The sequence below is a fragment of the Hibiscus syriacus genome, unplaced genomic scaffold (genome assembly GCF_006381635.1).
Source record: "Hibiscus syriacus cultivar Baekdansim isolate YM2019G1 unplaced genomic scaffold, ASM638163v2 tig00110670_pilon, whole genome shotgun sequence".
Lineage (NCBI taxonomy): Eukaryota > Viridiplantae > Streptophyta > Magnoliopsida > Malvales > Malvaceae > Hibiscus > Hibiscus syriacus.
In genome coordinates, this window is record NW_024062818.1 from 345,510 (window position 1) to 367,243 (window position 21,734).

The following is a 21,734-nucleotide window of genomic DNA, read 5'->3' on the forward strand; positions in this document are numbered from 1 at the left end:
GCCTATTTTTCATTCAATATTCATTTTACTTTCAAGAACACTTATTGTGCTCAATCGTATTTATTCTTGAGTGTTCTTTCTTTGTTCTAGAATTGTGCAAACATATTTGCCTTGTGAGATTTTTCTTGTAAGTTTGCAAATTTGTAATATTCTCTTTGAGAAAAGAGTGTTATCAAGAATTGAGGTATATTCTTGAGGGAGTTGTAAGGTTATCTTTTTGACATCAAAAGAAAGAACAAATTAGTGAATTTGTTGGAAAATCCTTAGTGTGGATAGCTAAGGTAGTGGACGTAGACTTTGATTGATAAAGTCGAACCACTCTAAATCGCTGTGCAATTTCTTTCAATTTTCTGCAAAAGCTTCCACAAAATTTTTAATTACCAATTCACACCCTCTTGACCGATTCCGTCAATCGATTAACTCAACAAATTCCAATTTAATTTCCTGCCAAATTGAATTTTAATTCATTCACAGATTTTAATTCAATAGTAAGCATTCCAACGAACCAAAGCCACTAAGTGTATTCTAACCCTCAGCCGTTTATCTCCTTCTTCCCCTCTTTTTCACTCCTCTATTCTCTTTATATTTCAACTGAAATCCTAGGAGTTTACCTACGCAGGAATTTATCCACGCTGTAAGATGGGCACTCCCTGAACTCCGATTACCTATATCGGTAATTAGTCGAACTCACACGCTGTAAGTTGGCTACTCTCTGAACTCCAATTACCTATAACGGTAATCAGTCGAACCCAAAGTCGAACTTACACGTTGTAAGTTGGATATTCTCTAAACTCCGATTACCTACGACGAACCCGACCGCCAGGTAAAGACCCAAACTCTCCTCTACATTCTGCTTTTACTTCAAAAATCCCTTATTTTATTATGCTTCTTTCAACAATAGAACACACACACTACGCTAAATTAAAAATGGACTCAGAATAAATATACCTTAAGAAATTGCTATTGCTTTGTGAATGAATGATCTTTACTTGCACTGGAAGAATGAAATAAAAAAAATGCTTTCCTTTATTCCTCCGAAAATGGTGGTCGAGAGACCTTTACAAAATTCTCTATCTGTTCCCCCTTGTTACTTTCCTGTTGATCTCGTTCCTTGTTAATGCTCTCTGGGTTTTTTTATTTATTTTTTGCTGTGGTTGATCTTCTTTTTTTACTTCTATTCCTGTTTTTGTCTAGCTGATGTATCCTCCCCTCGTTATTGTTCTGGTTCTCCTCTGAAATTGCCCCCTGTTTGAATCCTCTCTGTGCTATTTTATGATAACTTGTAATGGTTGTTCCACTGAGATCTGTTAAGTGGAAGATTAGGTTTCAATTTGTTATTGTTTGTGGGATTTGGGTGGATTTTATCTGAAGAATTGGGTTGATTTTTGGTATTATTTGCAGGTAATGGGCGTTTGTGTTAAAATAAGGGATGGTGGGAGCTTGATGGAAGATAGAGACATGGAATAATGGAAGGTAGTGGAAAAAAAAATGGGATGGTGCTTGGTGGAGGCATGAAACACGTGAATGGTGGAGTGGGTGGAGTATGGGCTGTTAAATAAAATATGGTGCTCACAAGGTGTTAATTCCTTCTCCATATTGGGGGAGTTACCTTGACATGGCGAAGCTGGCCAATGTAAGACCTGTTATTCTTCCAACACTCTCAGCTGAAAATTTCCTGTTGGATCCGTAGCTCCTCGACTCTAATATCACTGAAAACTCGAGGCTGTTGATTCTATGCAATGACCACTGCTCGAAAGAATTGCCGAAGTAAAGCATCCCAAGCTGCTGGTGCTATCCGATGAAATTTACGAGCATATAATTTATGCACCGGCAACTCACTCGAGCTTTGCATCACTGCCAGGCATGTGGGATCGGACTCTAACTCTCAACGGCTTTTCCAAGGCTTTTGCAATGACCGGTTGGCGGTTCGGATACATTGCAGAACCTAAGCACTTTGTTGAAGCAATTAATAAACTCCTGGCTCACATCAGTTCAGGTGCTACCAGTACTATAGCTCAAAAAGCTGGGGTTGCTGCACTCGGCTTGGGCTACGCTGGTGGGGAAGTGGTTTCCTTCATGGTGAAAGCATTTCGGGAACGGCGAGATTTCTTGGTTAAAAGCTTTAATGAACTAGAAGGCATAACGGTATCGGAACCGCAGGGAGCTTTCTATCCATTCATCGATTTCAGTTCTTACTACGGAATAGAAGCCGAAGATTTCGGTAAAATCTAGAATTTGGAGTCGCTTTCTCGATACATCCTGGAAAAGGCTCAGGTTGCATTAGTCCCCGGAATTGGATTCGGGGACGATAGCTGCATACGGATATCATATGTACCGCATCACTCACCAATTTACAAGCTGCTTTTGAGAGGATTAAGAAAGCACTATCTCCCTCAGGCCTGCTGTTCCTGTCAAACACACGGATATTGAATTTTTGAATAAAAGACTTGAAGGCATGTCCTTGAATATGTGCAACTAAATAAATCATAACCAACTACATCTATGCATTTCCTGGTACAAGAACGCTAAGGTTTCGATTTATTCATCATACTCGGAATCAGATTTCGGTTTCTCCATCTTCACCAATAAATTTCCTGCAAATAAACATGTTTCCACCATTAAATTGTACTGGCTAGCATATTACCAAGTTATCATAAGTTCATAACAGATACTGCAAAATCATTTTTGGAACATCATGAAAACAGACGGATTATATTTAGTTACGGAGCATGGTACAATATCATGCTGCAAGCGAACTGAAAATAGCAACAGGGAATAAAGAGAGCCGTTCAAGATTACATTACGCAAACCTCGTATATGCTATCGTCTTTCACTTCTCACCACATGCCTTCCCAATTCATTAGCATATATGCCTTCTATATAAGAACCAAAGCCCACTGTCCAGAATATATATATATATATATAATACGCAGATAGATTTTAGCTCTGAAACACAACAAAAATCTTCCAAAGTGAGGCCATAAAAATAAAGAAACAAAGACAAGCTAAGAAGCTAGAGCAACTGCAGCCAAGAGAAAAGGTACTACCAAGCAAACTTAACCAAATATATGAACAAAATGATACACAAGGTACACACACAAGAAGTAAAAGAAGCAGTAGGTGGAATCTAAAATTACAGATAGTGACAGCCAACTAAAATTATTGTCTAAACATTCCACAGGAAGAAAACAAAATTATGTTTTTCACACTTTTCGATTATATACTATATTGAATTTTATTTATGTATACGTCTCATTTCGTACTAATTTCCATAATAAATGGAATCTAAATTTAAATTTCCAAACAAATCATAGAATTCATTTAAAGAGACTTCAAATAATAATATGAGTAGGTAAAATGAAAAGAAGATAATAATGTAATTCCAATTTTTTAATTTTACAACGTTAAAATTAAAATTTAATATGAATATATTGCATTGATAATGTAAGGAGCTTTCCAACTTTTCGGGCAACGGTCATCCAATGGTATCAGATAGAAACAAGAAATTGCACAAACACTTTCAACGAAGTGACTCTGTGGCCCAATGGATAAGGCGCTGGTCTACGGAACCAGAGATTCTGGGTTCGATCCCCAGCAGAGTCGATGCGTTGGTGGCACAGTTTTTGACAAAGAAGTGTTAAAAAATGCTCCACTCTTTAAGTTCTATCTTGTTCTTCAGGAGCCAATTCGTTGTTCAATTTATTACAGTGATTTCATGCCGGTTTATCATGGCAGGTTACAAAAATTTGATATTTAAATTTTGCTTGTTATCATAAAGAATCGACAGAGATTAATGAGCATTAATAATAACAACAAAGATAACTGAGAAAACACAGAGCTGATCCGTCCAGGGTAAGCATGCGATATGCTTTGCTTGCAAAATAGTTTGATTGCACAATTGCTTCCAATGAATTGGCTCCGCGGCCCAATGATTAAGGCGCTGGTTTACGGAACAATTGCTTCCAGTTTTTTTAAGTAGACCACCCAGAATTCAAGAATACTAAACAGAGAAAGTTTAATCTATGAATTGATAGACTCAGCACAGCTCCTCCGCCCCACCGGCACCGGAGCCTCTTTATTTGTTTTATTTTTTAATCGTTGATTCAAACTGTCGAGTTAACAGTTGAGAAATCAAAATCAAACGGATCGATAATTGTCAATGTCAAATGGTTGAGAATTATATTTAAATAGATATTACCTTGTACTTATATCAGAATAATAAAAAGAAAAAGAAATTAGAACCGATCTTATTTGTAAACCGGTGACTAAAATTGAACCGACCAAAACCATAAAGGACTACCTGTATAATTTACCCTTTATAAAAAATATGTGTTAAAGTACCTTCAAAGATGCGATAAAAATCGATAATTTATTAACATTATGACTTACTTCGATAGAATAAAATAAAATTTTCAATCTTCATCGTCCACAATACCAATTGCTTTGAATAAACGACAAACTCAAGTACTCAACCAATCAACCAAACTCAAACAAAAAGATATTTTTTTTAAAATACAAAGAAATGATGTTCAAAAGAAGCATGCAGCCAATGAAGCTAAGGCAGCTAACGCAGCAGGAACAGCCAGAGCCACTCCCGCATTATCCATGGGAGATGGCGTCACCGCTCGTTGCTCTTCCCTCAAAGCAGTGGCTCCGGTGGCCAAAGCGGCAATGGCCATTTTGCTAGCCTCCATTTTACTTGGCAAACTCAAAAGTGAACAGAGAATAACAAAAGTGAGAGAAGATGAAAAAGCTTGTGTGTTTTGAGCTTCACTTGGACTGCAGATATTACAAAGCGTTTTTATAATGGCCAAGTATTATGCCAGCTTTGTTTTTGTTGGTTTTGAAACAAACCAAATCCTATGGAGGCATGTTCATGTGTTGTCAAGCTAATTTGTTTCCACACTCTTGGAAACTCTAAACCAGCCTGGACAAAACATATCAAACCATGATTGTTAAATTCATTCCAATCACTATAATATGCGATCGAATATCATATTCAAAGATATAACAATTGAAATTTCTCATATTCAATGGTTTAGAATAGGAACTCCCAAGGTTCTGGAATACCACAGCTGGCATGTGGAGGCGATGACTGGGATGTATAGAAGCTTGGAGACAGTGGCATGGACCTAAATTAGTAACCTGCATCATATGTGTTGTGGAACACTTCTACAACGCCATTCTTATAGTTTCTGATCAATAAATGTAAGTAATCTTCCACTTTAGCCTCTCTCTGAATTTTAAGTTTTGGTTGATTAACTCAAGTGGTTTTCGAATTTAAATCACTGTTACGTTGATTTCAAGATATAAACATTGTTCTGTTTTAATTTCTAACGTGAAAACAAAATAAAGATTCAATTGTCTATTCAATTCATTATATATTTTAGAATGAAACAAAGGATGGATATATGGCTTTTTAGTCTCATAAGTCATAATCTCCCTATGATTCCCAAATTTGAAAAGTCAAAATCCTTTTTACCTTTTGCTTATACTGTGTCACTCATATACTTGGCATTGATGTAAATGGGTTTTAAATATCTACTTCGTTCTTAGATTATTAAAGGTGTAATCGAAAATTACTTTTGATTCTTTAAAAATTTCTCGATTTCTCATATAGTTTAATTTGTAATTATTAAATGTTGATGTTATTTATTTATTTATTTGGATTTTAGTTTGCTTGCTGATTTCATAAGATGAAACTCTAATACCTAATAAATCTTATACATTTTTTATGCATTCTTGTCCCGGATAATATTGATACGAGTATAAATTGGCGTAAGGCGATATTGTAAATAGGTAGAAGTGTGGTGTCTTTAATTAGTTGTACATATTTTCTTTACATGTTAATATGTTTACATATGTATGAGCATGCGAATAATTAATTTAAGGATCACATGAGTTCATTCCTGCATCAATTTTGTACAATTTGTATGATACCCTCATGTGCATAACTCGACTTATAAATACATAATCGGACTAAGGGTAATACCATTTTAATTTAAAATTGTCTTGAGTGACTTGTCTTAATTGATTAGAGAGTCGTTTTGACTATTTTAAATTAAAAGTGTATCCCAAAAGTGAAACAAAAAAACTTGATTCGTCACCTAAAATTTGAGAACGAAAGAAAATGAAATGTTCGTTTATTTAAATTTATCGAGAAAATATTGTTATAACTTTTAAGATCTAATCTCGATATTTGTAAATAATTGAACATTCTTTATCTTTCTAAAACGACTCGGTAATTTTAATTTAATTTATTTGAGTGCTTTTGAATGTTTTTAAATTTACATCTTTGTTTTATGGGATCAAAAATCAAATTGAATTCGAATTTGTAAAGTTCATTGCAAATACGCCAATTAATCGACTAGGTACCATTTTAGGGCGTTGTGGGGGTGCTAATCCTTCCATGCACGTAATTGACTCCCGAACTCGTATTTTGGTAACGCAGACCTTAATTTGTTGTTTTAATTAAAATTATTTTTTATTTAAAATAACAAACATTTTTGGGTGCCCAATCACACCCTAATCAAGGATTGGTGGCGACTCTTCGAACCATTTTTTTATCCTAAAAGAAATCTAAATTTTTTCGAAACGAGAGGTTTTTTAAATCACATTTGTTTTTAAATTAAAAATCAATTGAAAGAGGTAAATTAAAAATTAATGTGGTTTTTAACATTTCACTTTTTCACTTTTTAAGGAAAAATTGTTTCGACAGCTTGGCGACTCCGCTAGGGACATTTTTTTAGATAGTCAGGCCGATAGTCGATTAATTAATTGTCTTTGCAATTGAAAGTTATAAATTCGTTTTAATTTGGTTTTTGATCCCTTGTTTGGTTTTTAATAAGTTTTGTTTGTATTTTGGTTTTTTTAATTTAATTTGATTAACAATTAATAGTTGTAATGATCTATTTGCTAATGGTTTCAGAATAATTGTGTGTTTTGGGAATTGATTGAGTGTTTTTATTGTTTGTTTTTTCTATTTTCCTCACACACTGTACAACTGCATTATCATAACATGAGCTAAAACCCCGCTCCGTCCTAATTAATTAGGAGTGAGAGACTATGCCCTCGTGTGGTTTTCACCTCCGCATGGGATAGTGGATTGCTCCTGGAGCTCACACCTTATGGTCCTCGTGATGGTATTCACCTCCGCATGGACATAAGGAGGTGTGTTCCCTCAAAATTGAACTCGATCCCCTAAAGCCTGTGATGGGTTAGGATTGAGGGTTCGATAGTCCAAGGGGGCACCGACAAGGACAATTCGAGAACCTATTACTTTAGAACTGAACCCATCATATAGTAAACATAGAGCTTGAATTTAGGTCGAGCCTAACCCGAACCTTAAGAGTCCCGTGAGGAGGGTACACAAGGAAAAGCTTTTTGAGTCATTCAATTTTGCTTTTTGAATAAATTTATGCGAACTAAAAATCATGCGGTTAGGTTTATTTTTCTCAAACAAGCATGCGAATTAGATATCATGCGGTTAGGATTTTTTGTGAATGACAAAGTATGGGGTAGATATCATGTTGGGTAGGATCAACTAAAGTATGATTGGGTAGCCAGCATGTGAGGGTAGGTTTTATTTGATGTTTATGGTACTTATTATTTTGTTGTTTATATTATGTGCACTAACCCATTTTTGTTCTATGTTTATTTTATTTTGATTTAATTGCATTCATATCTTCATGTCATCACAAGGTGTTAATTCATAAGTGATTGACTAATAAGAAGGCTGGACATATTGAGACAAGAAATTCTCAACCATGTAGTCAAAACCGAGAGATCCAAAGATGTTCAAATGATCCATGAAGAAGGACATCCGATGAATGAAGAAATCTGAAGCTGATTGAAGACTTCTTTTAAAGAAGTGAAGGCTAAGATATTCCCTCAGAAGATAGATACAGTTATACCAAGGACAAGAAGACCCTTCACAAAGACATAAAGATCACTTTGTATTGAAAGTAAAATGGAGACCTCAAGATTCAATTTAAGGACATCCGGCGTCATCAAAGGTGATAAAGTACGCCGACAACTTTGGGTGCAATATTAGATTTCATGAAGAGTACGGCTCAAGGAAATGAAGAATCGCATTTATACTTTGACTACATGGTGTACTGAATTCTTGTTGTCTAAATGAAGGTTGTTCTATGGTGGTCACTTTTAGAATTAACCCCTTGTGCATTTGCATTTGCATTTTCATTCTTATTAGCATTAATTTATTTATTTTGCTATTGTTGTTTTTTGTCATTTTGTTATCTAATTTGTATTAACTTGTTTTTATATTGTTTTTTCTCTTTGTCCGCATTGCATGATCATGACATATTCAAAAGGTGTTGATTTGTGAGTGGTCATCATAGTAAAAGATTTTCATGATGGACAAGGGGTTTCGTGATCAAACAGACTATAACACAATCAAGAAATGGCATCCTGAGAAAGCTTCGAAAATAGTGGAGAGTTGCGTGCATAAAGATCATATGTCTGACGAAGAGCACAAGGAGATAAGAGAGATAAAAAAGCAAATGTCCAAGATGATGGATAGAATAGATGTTTTGTCCAAAGGAAGAGAGACTTCTACAAAAGAAAAGAAAGAACTCAATGAAAACAATCTCGAGGTGTCAGATACGCAAGGGACTACTTTAGAACCTGTTGATTCTAGTCAGTATGAGAAATCACGCACAATCATTGTTCGTATCAACAAGTTGTTTGAAAATGACAAGGAAATAATGGCAACTATATAAGTTCAGAAGGATGAAAAGAATACATGCAGTCAAAACTCGTTGGTGTTTGATAGTTTACTCCAAACAACAAGGAAAATAAAACTGGAAACTCCAGTTCAACCCAAGTTGAGAGGTGACTCTCGTTGTGATTCCATCCCAATATCATATAAGGAATTGTATGATGAATTGTTAGAAGCCCGAGAAGTGGCCTCGCATTATGTGAAACCTTTGCAACCTCCATATCCAAGTTGGTATGACGTCAACGTTCGTTGTGAGTATCATGCTGGAATTCAAGGACATTCTATTGAGAATTGTTCTACCTTCAAACGTCGAGTCCAACTTCTTCTAGATAATGGAGTATTGGAGTTTGAATTGAAAGGACAACCCAGTTTGAAAACGGATTATCCTGTTGAGTTTGAACCAAAATTGACCAAAGGTAAGGGTATTAGTGAGGACATCCAGGAAGAAAATTGTTTGCCAAAATACGAAACTCTGATTCGCCATTTAAAGAGTGAAAATGATAAATTGAGTAGAGAGATAGAAGCTATGCAAGATGTTTTTCAAATGATCAGTCAAGCTTTTAAATTTGTTGGTATAGAAAATATCCCAGATGAGTGGATAATAGGGGTCACTAAACTTAAGAATGATATTGAACAATTGAGAAACAATTGTAAGGTGCAAGAAGGTCGAGCCGAGAAGTTTTCTCATGATTTAAAAATTGTAGAAAAAATACGCAATATAGTTGTTGATAATTTGGGAAGATATCAAGCCGAAATTCAGACGTTGAACACATCCATTGCCAATATAGAAATCTCATATCAGCGCTACAAGCGGGAGACTAACGCTGAGCTAGAAGCCACTAGAGCCAAGAACAAGAAGTTAATAAAGATTATAGATGACTGTAATGACCTTATATAAGAGCTTCATAACCACAATGACTTTCTTACAAGGAAGATTCAACAGCAGTGTCTACAGCTCCGAGAATCGACACTCAAGATAGAGAAAAAAGACAACGTAATGAAAGAAGCTATGACCCAAGCAAGCAATGTGGCTCAGAAATGGGTTGATTTAGTTGGCTTTGCAAGAGAATTGAAGCATATTGACAACTCGACCCCCGAGCATGAGTGGAAATTAAATTGGCTTTTGAAGGAGATAGAAAAATTTGGATTGAAAGATGTCCGTTATATGTAAAGTTTGTTTGATGTACCGAGACCTTTATGTTCAATGAAAGTTGTTTTAAGATGGTCACTCTGGAATGGAACCTTTTGTATTTGCATTTGGCATTTGTGTTTGCATTACATGTATTTATTTAAGCATTTTACATGCATTAATTATAAAAACATAGAAATAATTTATGGAATGATATGTCGCAGTAATCACAAGATCATCCATTCATACTACTTCCTCGTCGTCATGAATAAACAAATGGAAACAATGGAGCAATCTCATAAGGGATCACAAGATCAGTTGCAAGAGCAGTTATTTGGGTCACAACAAGATACGAGGAATCAAGCATCGGGTTCTTTGCAAGGCGTATCGAATCAAATGATCCAGGTACTGGTACCACAGGCTGCTGGTAAAGAGAAAATGGAGGATAAATGAAATCAATCTCATCAGACTGGTACATCAAGAGTGATAATTTGCCCTGGAGCATCTAAGTCAGACCTAGGGATGAGCCTCATCAATTTTGAGCAATTTGAAGACAAATTCAGGTGGTTGAATGAAGCCATTAAAGATATGAAGGTTGTTAATGCCCCTCGCAAGGAGTTAGAAGCTAGAGAACTCAGTTTGGTTCCTGATTTGGACATCCCACATGAATTTAGGGTGCCTAATTTTGAGAAATATGATGGCACTAGTTGTCCCATAATTCATCTAAAGATGTTTTGTAGAAAGATGGAAGAGTACCTAAATAATGACAATATGTTGGTTCATTACTTCCATGATAGTCTTGCTGGGCCAGCTGTAGTATGGTATAACCGTTTGAACAAAGAGCAGATCAAGACGTGGGTCAACTTAGCTGATGCTTTTATGGGGCAATATCAATATGTTAAAGGCTTAGCCCCAAAACGTCATGACCTTCAAAGAATAAGAATGAAAGCTACTGAGAGCTTTAAAGAATATGCCCTAAGATGGAGAGGAATGGCAGCACAAGTTCAACCTCCTTTGTTAGAAGAAGAAATATCATATATGTTTCATAATTCTCTTTCAGCTTCTTTCTTTGAGTTAATGCTGGGAAATTCGACGAAGGGCTTCAAGGATCTTATGATGACTTGAGAGATAATTGAAGATGCAATCAACAAAGGAAACTTGAAAGACACTTCCAAACGTTCAACTGATCAAAAGGAAAAGGCTGGTGAGGTGAATGAGTGTCACATCCATAGCTCCCACAATCGCAAACGAAAAGGGGTAGCGGGTTACTCGAGACGTCCACAGAAAGTCCCAAGATCGAAAAATACTTTGAAAGTGTTCCAAACTCCTATCTCAGATCTGTATCCCCATTTGATTGAAGGTCAATACCTCATACCGAGGCATTGGGGGCATTGGGACATTCTACGGGAAATTGTAGGCCGCTGTTAAAGGAGATAGAGATGCTTGTGGAAAATGGGACGTTAACAGAGGAATTGGTGGAACAGTGGATGACGAGCTTGAGTGAGGCATCAAAGAACAATATGTAACATCCGTTTGAGTTAAGTACCACAACATTAGATGGGTAATGGGGCATCCTAATTAGGAAGAGATCATTTCATTCATCATGGAGCTTTATTTCATTTGCAACATCATGTTTGAACTTGTTTTTCATCATTTCTCAGTTTTTTTTTATAATGATGTTTAAGTAAATTCATGTTACTTTGAGGATGGTGGGCATTGAATCGAATTTACAACTTGAAATTCTTTGAATATCTACTGAATTAAAAAACTCTGTAAATGATTAGAGTTATAAATCTTTGACAATATGACAAGGTTGAAACCTGATAAAACAAAGACCTTTACCTTATCTCCAGAAGATACAATCGAACACCATACCCTTCTATTGCAGGGACCGATATAGCCTTCTTCTATCGTAAGGAGATGAACAATAGGTTTGGTATTCAGGTATGTATAGGAGCGGATAACATGGGGCATCTTTTGTGTATGATGTTACAAAACCGACTAGATTACACTTCTGTTGATGACGTTCAATGATGATTATGATCCTTACAGATGGAATAGTAGAGTAGGTGAATCTAGTTTAGGTCAGTTGCTTGGAAATTGAACTCTAATGATGAGATTTTCTGACTTTCAACAACACCTAAACTATGACAGGTTCTTCTTGACAAACTTAAGAAATTGGACCCGTATACCCAAATTATAATATTATATGTATACAATAAATCTTGAGCTGTCCCTCTAGAGCAATTGGTTAAACGCCCCGGCTTTATGGACAGAATTTAGCTAGCCTAATAAATGTGATGATATTATATATATACAATAAAGCTGAGCTATTCCGCTAAAGCAATTGGTTATAGAAAAAACTCGAAAGCCCTGGCTTTATGAATAGATTATATTCAAACCATAGCCTTGATCGGGTACCTGGCAATTTGGTGTATGCTCCACTGTGATTGTCAAGTCAAAGACTTTGTGATGAGATGAACCCTTCAGCTAGCCCGATAGAGGCAAATTACAATAAAGCTTATTTCAGCTAGCCAGACACTGGAAAATTAAATCAATTTTATGAATAAGGTAAATCGGTAAAAATGGACTAAAGGAGTTAAGGAACACCTGTTATAGTGAATTTCACACGGGCACTCAGGAATTTCATTTTTAGACCGATATTTTTGCACTACCTTTGTTAGAGGAGTCTACGAGGCTTGAACAAATGGAAGATTTCAGAGAACTGAAATAGAAGTGTTCTAGAAAGTCTAGTAATTGATTATGAAAGTTGCGTCATTTTGTCCGTATCCGATTAAAATACCAAGCTAAGAAAGAGGTCCATGTTAAAATGTTCACGAAGACTGAGAAAGAAATGAAATTTTGGTGGCCAAAACCTTAAAAAAGGAAAGCCAACCTGAAGCCAACTCATCAATTTCAGCACTTGTCAAAGGGTTATAACTCTGAAAACATTAAAAAGAGCTATTGATTCTTTTTGATATTATTTGAACTCATGTTTATGATTTGATTTAATTGTGAGCTTGAATTAAGGGGTAATTTTTTATAAAATTCTTTCATTCTTTGATCCCTAAAATAAGATAAAGAGAAAAACATTTTCAAACAGGACAATCTCAAATGTCAAAGGTCCTTGAAGCTGGAAAGATTCATTCTGCCTCTGTTGTAAAAAAAATAAATGATGCCAGAATAGTGAAGCATTTCACAGTATTGAAAGCAAGTAGTCCGAGAGATTAGAAAGACTAAAGAATATAACTTGTAATATTTCCTTGTGACGTTATTAGTAACCCGCCAATAAGAAGATGGTCTCATTATTCGGAAGGGGCATTATCCCAACTTGTATAAAAATACAAGACATTTTGTTAAAAGAGTTGGCCACTTCTTAAGTGTTTGTGGAGATATGAAGAGAAACCCTCGAGCTATTTGATAATACTTTTGTTTAGTGACACCAGATTGAGACTATTCAAGTTATGATATGTTGGGCACAAAGAAATCCATGAGTACCCACTTTGGGGCATGACCAGAAATCCAGATCATGTTGGGATGACAAGATTTAAACCAAGAAGATATTGAGAATGGGTCTCACAACTTGAAGTGTCAGGGGCAGACCGTGAATTTGAGTAGAGCTTAAGTTGTAGAGGAAGCCAACCAAGCATCAATCAATGGCAGAGTCCTTAAAGAACAACTCAGAAATCATAATTGAGCCAAGGACAGAAATGGGGCAACACAGTGGTATTTCTGATCATAGCAAGAAGTTGATAGAGAAAGAGATTTCTCCGAAATGAAGATAGAAAACGAAGACAACAAGAAGATAGAATAAGATCATAAGGCTCTTCAAAAATGCAAGTTGAAAATTGTGAGTTGTTATACAAATATCTAAAGCAAACCCCAGAGAGGAATGATCAAGTAGAAAAAGATTGAGCTCACCACTTTGAAGTCAAATGAAGATTGAATCGACATTTATGCATTCATAAGAACATCATTTGCATAAAAGAAAATGCATTACACTGATACATTTCATTGCATTCATGTTTCATACATAAACACATGGTTTTGAAAGATCTTCAAGTGAAAAGTGAAGATGCAGGATGTTAAAATCCCGATAATTGAAAGGTAGAAGTTAAATATCAAATACATGGAATCATGTTTAGAGAGGCAGAACCCGAGGAACGCAGGGGTCAATCCGTAAATGAAGCATTACTTTGAAGCGGGGAACGAGGCTTGACCTTTAAGTTATTTTATGAAGTGAAATGAGAAGGATTTCTCATTAAAATATGAAATTTGAGATTTTGAAAAATAAGTAAGGTTTCTTACCCAGTAAACAATTTAAGTCCTTCGGGACATCAATAAGTCTTTCGAGCATGATGATGAAATCCTTCGGGTCATCTGTAAGCCTTTAAAGCAAGATGATAAGTCATTCGGGTCATCCATAAGACCTTCGGGTAGGATGTTTTCACATGAGTTTGAAAAATAAGAAAGTGATATTTTAAGAAAATGAAACCTTTGAAAACTAAGAAGGATTTTTTCCAAAATTCCGCACTTAGTAAGTCCTTCGGGCCATCAATAATTCTTTTGAGCATGATGATGAAGTCTTTCGGGCCATCAGTAAGTCTTTCGAGCATGATGATTAAATCCTTAGGGTAATTTGTAAGCCTTCACAGAAGAGTAGTGAAACAAATCCATCAGTAAGTCTTTCTAGCATGATGATGAAATCCTTCGGGTCATTTGTAAGTCTTTCGAGCAAGATGATAAGTCCTACGGGCCATTTTAAGCCTTCACGGAAGAGTAGTGAAGCAAACTATCTTAAACCTTCACAGAAGAGTGGTGAAGCAGAATCACACCAGAAGATTGTTCGAGTTCTACTCCCTAAAGCAAGAGGGAGCGAACCCATAGGCAGAAGATTATTCGAGTTCTACTCCTTGAAGCAATAGGGAGCGAACCCGTAGGCAGAAGACTGTTTGAGTTCTACTCCCTGAAGCAAGAGGGAGCGAACCCATTGGTCGAAGATTGTTCAAATAAGAGAGAGCAAATCCCTCATCAAGTTTCAAAGCACGAAGATGGAACTGGACAAAAACGTAGTCTTTTTTATCTTTGCCCTATTCTTGTTAATACAAGAATGGGCAAAGAGGGGCAGCTGTAGACACCCGTTTTTTATTCGGGTTATAAATATTATATTATAATTATTAATATTATATTATAACTATTATTATTATTATAACAATTAAAATTAAAATTATTATTAGTATTATTATTAATATTGCTTATGTTTTTATTGCTTGCAAGCTTTATAACAAGTCCAAATCGAGCCAGTAACCCCGAACCAAAGCAATCCATACTTCTAGAGGCTAATAGTCTTGTTCTTTGTGCAACCGCTTTGATGTGCCTACAACAAACAACCAGATAGTGGGGGGATCAGTTTTTATCAATTAATAACCGAAAGGTAGAGGGGGAATAGTGGGTAAAAAAAAAGAGGAAACCGTTTGTAAAGGGGGCATTACATTTTGAAGGGAGGCATCAGAAAAGGGAGGGATGGTGGAAAAAGAGAGAATTATCGGAGAGATATACCAGCAATCATCCAAAGCAATCACCAGAAGAACGAGGAACAATTTTTAGAAAAGGAATAAGAACTCTCATTCTGAACGGCCTACTTTCCTTATCTCTAACCCCTCAACTAACTCCTAAAAGGAAAAAACTCGAGAACTGCCAAAAAGAGACTGGAGATTTTCGACTTTGAAGGCTTTGGTGACCTCTGGGGCTTTCCTCCACCCCTGACAACGAGCCTAGCTCCGACGTCCGAGTACTAAAGCAAAGAGCATGCAAAGATGAGACGGACTCGGGATCCAGTGCTGACATGGAATGTGAAGATCTGATAGAGGTTTGGAGAAGGTTCTGGAATACCACAGCTGGCATGTGGAGGCGATGACTGGGATGTATAGAAGCTTGGAGACAGTGGCATGGACCTAAATTAGTAACCTGCATCATATGTGTTGTGGAACACTTCTACAACGCCATTCTTATAGTTTCTGATCAATAAATGTAAGTAATCTTCCACTTTAGCCTCTCTCTGAATTTTAAGTTTTTGGTTGATTAACTCAAGTGGTTTTCGAATTTAAATCACTGTTACGTTGATTTCAAGATATAAACATTGTTCTGTTTTAATTTCTAACGTGAAAACAAAATAAAGATTCAATTGTCTATTCAATTCATTATATATTTTAGAATGAAACAAAGGATGAATATATGGCTTTTAAGTCTCATAAGTCATAATCTCCCTATGATTCCCAAATTTGAAAAGTCAAAATCCTTTTTACCTTTTGCTTATACTGTGTCACTCATATACTTGGCATTGATGTAAATTGGTTTTAAATATCTATTTCGTTCTTAGATTGTTAAAGGTGTAATCGAAAATTACTTTTGATTCTGTAAAAATTACTCGATTTCTCATATAGTTTAATTTGTAATTATTAAATGTTGACGTTATTTATTTATTTATTTGGATTTTAGTTTGCTTGCTGATTTCATAAGATGAAACTCTAATACCAAATAAATCTTATACATTTTTTATGCATTCTTGTCCCATAATATTGATACGAGTATAAATTGGCATAAGGCGATATTGTAAATAGGTAGAAGTGTGGTGTCTTTAATTAGTTGTACATATTTGCTTTACACGTTAATATGTTTACATATGTATGAGCATGCGAATAATTAATTTAAGGATCACAAGAGTTCATTCCTGCATCAATTTTGTACAATTTGTATGATACCCTCATGTGCATAACTCGACTTATAAATACATAATCGGACTAAGGATAATACCCTTTTAATTTAAAATTATCTTGAGTGGTTTGTCTTAACTGATTAGAGAGTCGTTTTTGACTATTTTAAATTAAAAGTGTATCCCGAAAGTGAAACAAAAAAACTTGATTCGTCACCTAAAATTTGAGAATGAAAGAAAAGAAAATGTTCGTTTATTTAAATTTATCGAGAAAAGGTTGTTATAACTTTTAAGATCTGATATCGATATTTGTAAATAATTGAACATTCTTTATCTTTCTAAAACGACTCGGTAATTTTAATTTAATTTATTTGAGTACTTTTGAATGTTTTTAAATTTACATCTTTATTTTATGGGATCAAAAATCAAATTGAATTCGAATTTGTAGAGTTCATTGCAAAGACGCTAATTAATCGACTAGGTACCATTTTAAGGCGAGGCGTTGTGGGGGTGCTAATCATTCCCTGCACGAAATCGACTCCCGAACTCGGATTTTGGTAACGCATATCTTAATTTGTTGTTTTAATGAAAATTAATTTTTATTTAAAATAATAAACATTTTTGGGTGCCCAATCACACCCTAATCAAGGATTGATGACGACTCTTCGAACCGTTTTTTTTATCCTAAAAGAAATCTAAAATTTTTCAAAACAAGAGGTTTTTTAAATCGCATTTGTTTTTAAATTAAAAATCAATTGAAAGAGTTAAATTAAAAATTAATGTGATTTTTAAAATTTCACTTTTTTACTTTTTAAGGAAAAATCGTTTCGACATATAATTTACACACATTGTCAACAAGAAAAAAAGTTTTGTTTACGGTTTTGTTGATTAGAGTGTAAATCAATGATTCTTATGATATTAATATCATAACCATTGAGTAATTGATGCAACTAATGAGAATAATATCAATGGTTTTATTTCAGAATATGGTGAAGGATACAGTCAACTACTCGACCAACTTGAGCAAATATGAAGGGTCCTCAATCACGCATGCGAAGTGCATCACGTTACATGACTCCCAAATCTGCTCCGACTGCAAGTGCGAAGTCAGCCTTGTTTATCACCTATTAAGAAAATGTTACAAATTCATGTTAGAACTACCAATAAGTGCACTCAATGCAATGGAACAACAGAATAAATAAAATCAAATACCAGGAGATCAGCTTGGGTTATGCCAGGGCCACCCTTCCGAGGGATCTTATCACCACCAGATACATCTATTATATGGATAATATACTCAGCTAGTTCTCTGCTGAAGTTGGCAGCTAAATTATCTGCATCCATAGAAGTTCGCATAACTAAATCAGTAAGTTATTTTTCATTTTCCAATTAGCACAAAAACACCTTGTTCGGTACTTTCAAAATGTGGTACGTCCTCAAAGTTTTCATGCCAAATCACTTTAATAGAAAAATTGTACCTACCTCCTCCGGATTCACAAAGAAGTAAATCTGTTCTGTACAAGTTAGAAAGCTCCTCAAGAGGACCGAGATTGATGCTGATGTCTTCACGGATAGCAGCATGCGGCAACATCCTGTTTCTACAGCGTGTATTCTTTCCTCGGAAGTGCCCCGTGTTTCACCAAGAACTTGCCGTCCTCTTTTGTGAATGTCATTAGTCACCTGAAGTTTACAAGATTCTTCTCAATGCATCGATTCAAGTTTGGGTTAGCTGCTCAAATCATAACTTGTTTAAAGACTGACCACTAAGACACAATTGAATCAATTATGCTCACAGTTTAGATAACATTAAGAAAACTTTTACCTTCCGTAGCAGATAAATAGATATCAAAGAGCCAAGAAAGAGTCTAATTTAACATAAGGTGAACACTTATCATCAAACGGTAGACTGGAAGCTCAAAGTACAAGATGCACAATACTTACAGCAGCAAGACTGTACTTGTCTCGCAAGAATGTGCACAATGTCAGCATTAAAGCCGTTTTCCTGCATGGAACATTAAAATATTTCATCAGATTCCAATTCTTAGGATGTTTTAGGATATCACCAAGAGTTGTATAATAGTCATACAAATAAACTAGAGGAAAAACAACGGATAGACCATGACTAGGAAAAGAACAAAAGAGAGCTTGGACACAAACAAAGATATTTCAGGGGCTCAAAAAACTAGCTTCATAAAACAAAGACCAAAAAACCTTTTAAAGGAAGGGAAAAATCAGCTGATGTAAGATTTTATTAAAAATAAATCCGCGGTAAACAATGATGAGGAGAGGTCCATATTACAACACCATAGAAAATGGAATACAACAATGAGAACAGAGTAAAAAACAAAACAACTTTGGCTAAGGCATTCAGTTTACCACAACCCAAACTTCGGTAAAGGCATCTGCCAAACTGTTGGGTTAGCTGAACATATTTAGAAAGGAAACCTCGCCTATTTTAGAGAGTAAACTACTATTACTATACATATGTGTTATTTGGTCAGTGGATTCTACAGTCTTAACCAGCAAATACTAAGTCTAAGTCTCCACTGCTAATTCAGGTACAATAAAGCATAATCTTTGTTGAAAATTCTTATATAGCAGCTTAATCTTTATAGCCAAAGAAATAATAGATAGTATTATACAAAATAAAGAACAAGTGAACCCAAGTAGAAGATGCCACTGATTGGGGTACTCTAAAGCATCATGTTTGTTGAAAATTCTAATAAATATCAGATGGAATTATAAAAAATGCAGAATAATCAAGGTGAAAATAGGAAATACCCAGTACCAACAGGGCCGCCAATACCAACAGTGAAAGCTCTCTCATTGAAATCCCTGTTGACAAGCGACGGAGCTCTTCTGGTGAAGTATCCAGGCGAGTAAATTTGTTCATGTGAGTGCGGCGCCAGTCCATCATGGCTATGGTAAACCTTCCCATCAGCTCCCACCCATGATGTTGTCGATTTGCTGTTGCACAACCAAACATATATATATATAACCTGATAACCAAAACCCAGACGGTCAAAAGAGTTAAAACTCCATTAAAACAACTGCCAAAACTTGTATGGGAATATAGATTTACTTACTCATCATGGTCATGCTCATGCTCATGATATCGCTGGAAGCCATGTTGACTACTGTCTGAAAACGTGGTTGTTTTCAGAGTGAGGAAATTGAGAAGTAATCTCAGTTGTCTTGTTTTAGTCTTTTAGATAGATGAGATTATGATGCCAACAATGCCCTCGTGTCTCGAACCGCGAGTAACTCTAACCCCTGACACTTGTCACGTCTGATTTGGAGCATCTTTTGGATTTATAAAATTTGACTCTAATTAAGTTTAATTGAATTAAGGGTAAATTACACCATTACTTATTGAATTATACATTCTCTCTTATTTTACTCATCGTAAATATAATTTGTTTAATTTACCTACTGAATTTTCAAAATTATTCTTATTTTGATTACTCCAAATTATTTATTATTATTTTGGTATGACATGAAATTTATAGTATTATTTAATATAAAATTATTTAAAATATAAAGTAAAAAACAAAAGGTAGCTGGACGTCATCGTAACATCGACCGTCATAGATGATGGCTGCCGTTTGGTCCCAAATTTCATGTGTTACTTTGTCTCGACCCCCTGAGTTCGAATCTGTTGGTTGTTGCACTGAAAAATGTCCAAAAACCTGTGAATCTTGATTAAAACGTTTCGGCCTCCTTACTTTCAATCTTCAATTCGTGGAATTCAGAGCAATTTACGACATAATGGAGGTCAAATTTGGACTCACAATGTCAAGGTGAAGCAACCCATAAAATTTGGGGCGAACGACCACCACCTACGGCGGTCGTCTACGACCTAAGGTGGTGTTCGACCACCTTCTATTTTTATTTTATATTTTAAATTATTTTAATTAAATAAGAATAAAAAAACTATGTCATATGAAAATAATAATAAAATAATTTGAAGTGATCAAAAATAATTTAGTGAGCAAATTAGAAAAACTGAAAGTAGGGTGAGTAAATTAGGAGAGAGAATATAGTTGAATAGTACGCCTCTAGTCGGTAGTATTTCGGAATTCGGATAGAATTGGGTGGGGCCCTGATCGAAAGCGTACGTTTTCAGTTTCAAGCGCGTATAAGATTAAAAAACCTGGTACTCCTGAAGTTGGGGTATCTCCATGGGAGGTGCTGAGGAAGTTTAGAGGCCTACCTCGAACAAGGATGCTGCTTTAGACGATCTGTAAAGTCGCCTTCTTTCCACATGGAGTGTGTGCGCCGTCACCTTTCGGATGATCCAAGCTGTGCGATTTGAGGCTCGGTTGTGGAAAGAGTGTCCCATGCGTCCTATTGCGAAAGCAGCATGGAAGGAAGTTGTGAAGCCACAACGTTTAGAGGAGTTCATTTCAAGCAATGTGACAGATTGGATTGTAATAAACTTGCAGCGTCCTGATTACTTCCCGAAAATCAGTGAAGATTGGGATCTTTTATTTGGATCCCTGGTATGGTGTCTTTGGACCCGTCGTAATAGGTTAATTTTCGATGCAGAGTTTAAGGAGAGCGAGAGTATCCTGCAAAGGAGTATCCGTTTGCAGCAGGAGGTCCGAACGACGTTGTATTCCAGGCAAAGTCTGCAGATTGTTCAGCTGCAAAAGGCTAATCGTGAGGAAAAATGGAGGACTCCTCCGATTGGCTGGATGAAGTTGAACACTGATGGATCACGAAATTCAGACACGTGGTTTGCGTTGTGCGGAGGTATTGTGCGCAACCAAGATGGTGAGTGGGTGATTGGCTTTTCCAAATGCATTGGTGTATGTTCGGTTTTAGATGCTGAACTATGGGGAGTTTATATGGGTTTGAAGGTTGCATGGGAAAGAAATTTTCGGCGCTTAATTGTTGAGGTGGATCATATGGAAGTGGTTGGTGTTCTTCAAGGAAATAAGGAATTCGGGAGTATTTCCACCTTGGCGCCGCATGTTCAAGACTTTCTTAACCGTGATTGGCAGCTGCGTTTTCGTTTCATGCCACGGGAGTGTAACAAAATGGTGGATGGAGTTACCAGGCTAGCTTGGACAAGCTTTGATGATTCCACGTTGTACTGCTCTATGCCTATGGAGGTCTCCAATTTTATTTCTGATGAAATAGGGGTGCAC

General features: G+C 35.9%; 1 non-coding gene and 2 pseudogenes across 1 annotated transcript; 2 read left to right on the forward strand and 1 right to left on the reverse strand.

Annotated features, from left to right (window-relative positions):
* The first annotated feature begins 1,555 nt into the window (after positions 1-1,555).
* On the forward strand, positions 1,556-2,479 carry LOC120137436 (annotated as a pseudogene).
* A 1,051-nt stretch (positions 2,480-3,530) lies between these two features.
* TRNAR-ACG lies at positions 3,531-3,603 on the forward strand. The gene has a single exon. It is a non-coding gene; the product is annotated as a tRNA-Arg (tRNA).
* A 926-nt stretch (positions 3,604-4,529) lies between these two features.
* Positions 4,530-20,923, reverse strand: LOC120137437 (annotated as a pseudogene).
* Positions 20,924-21,734: the final 811 nt, after the last annotated feature.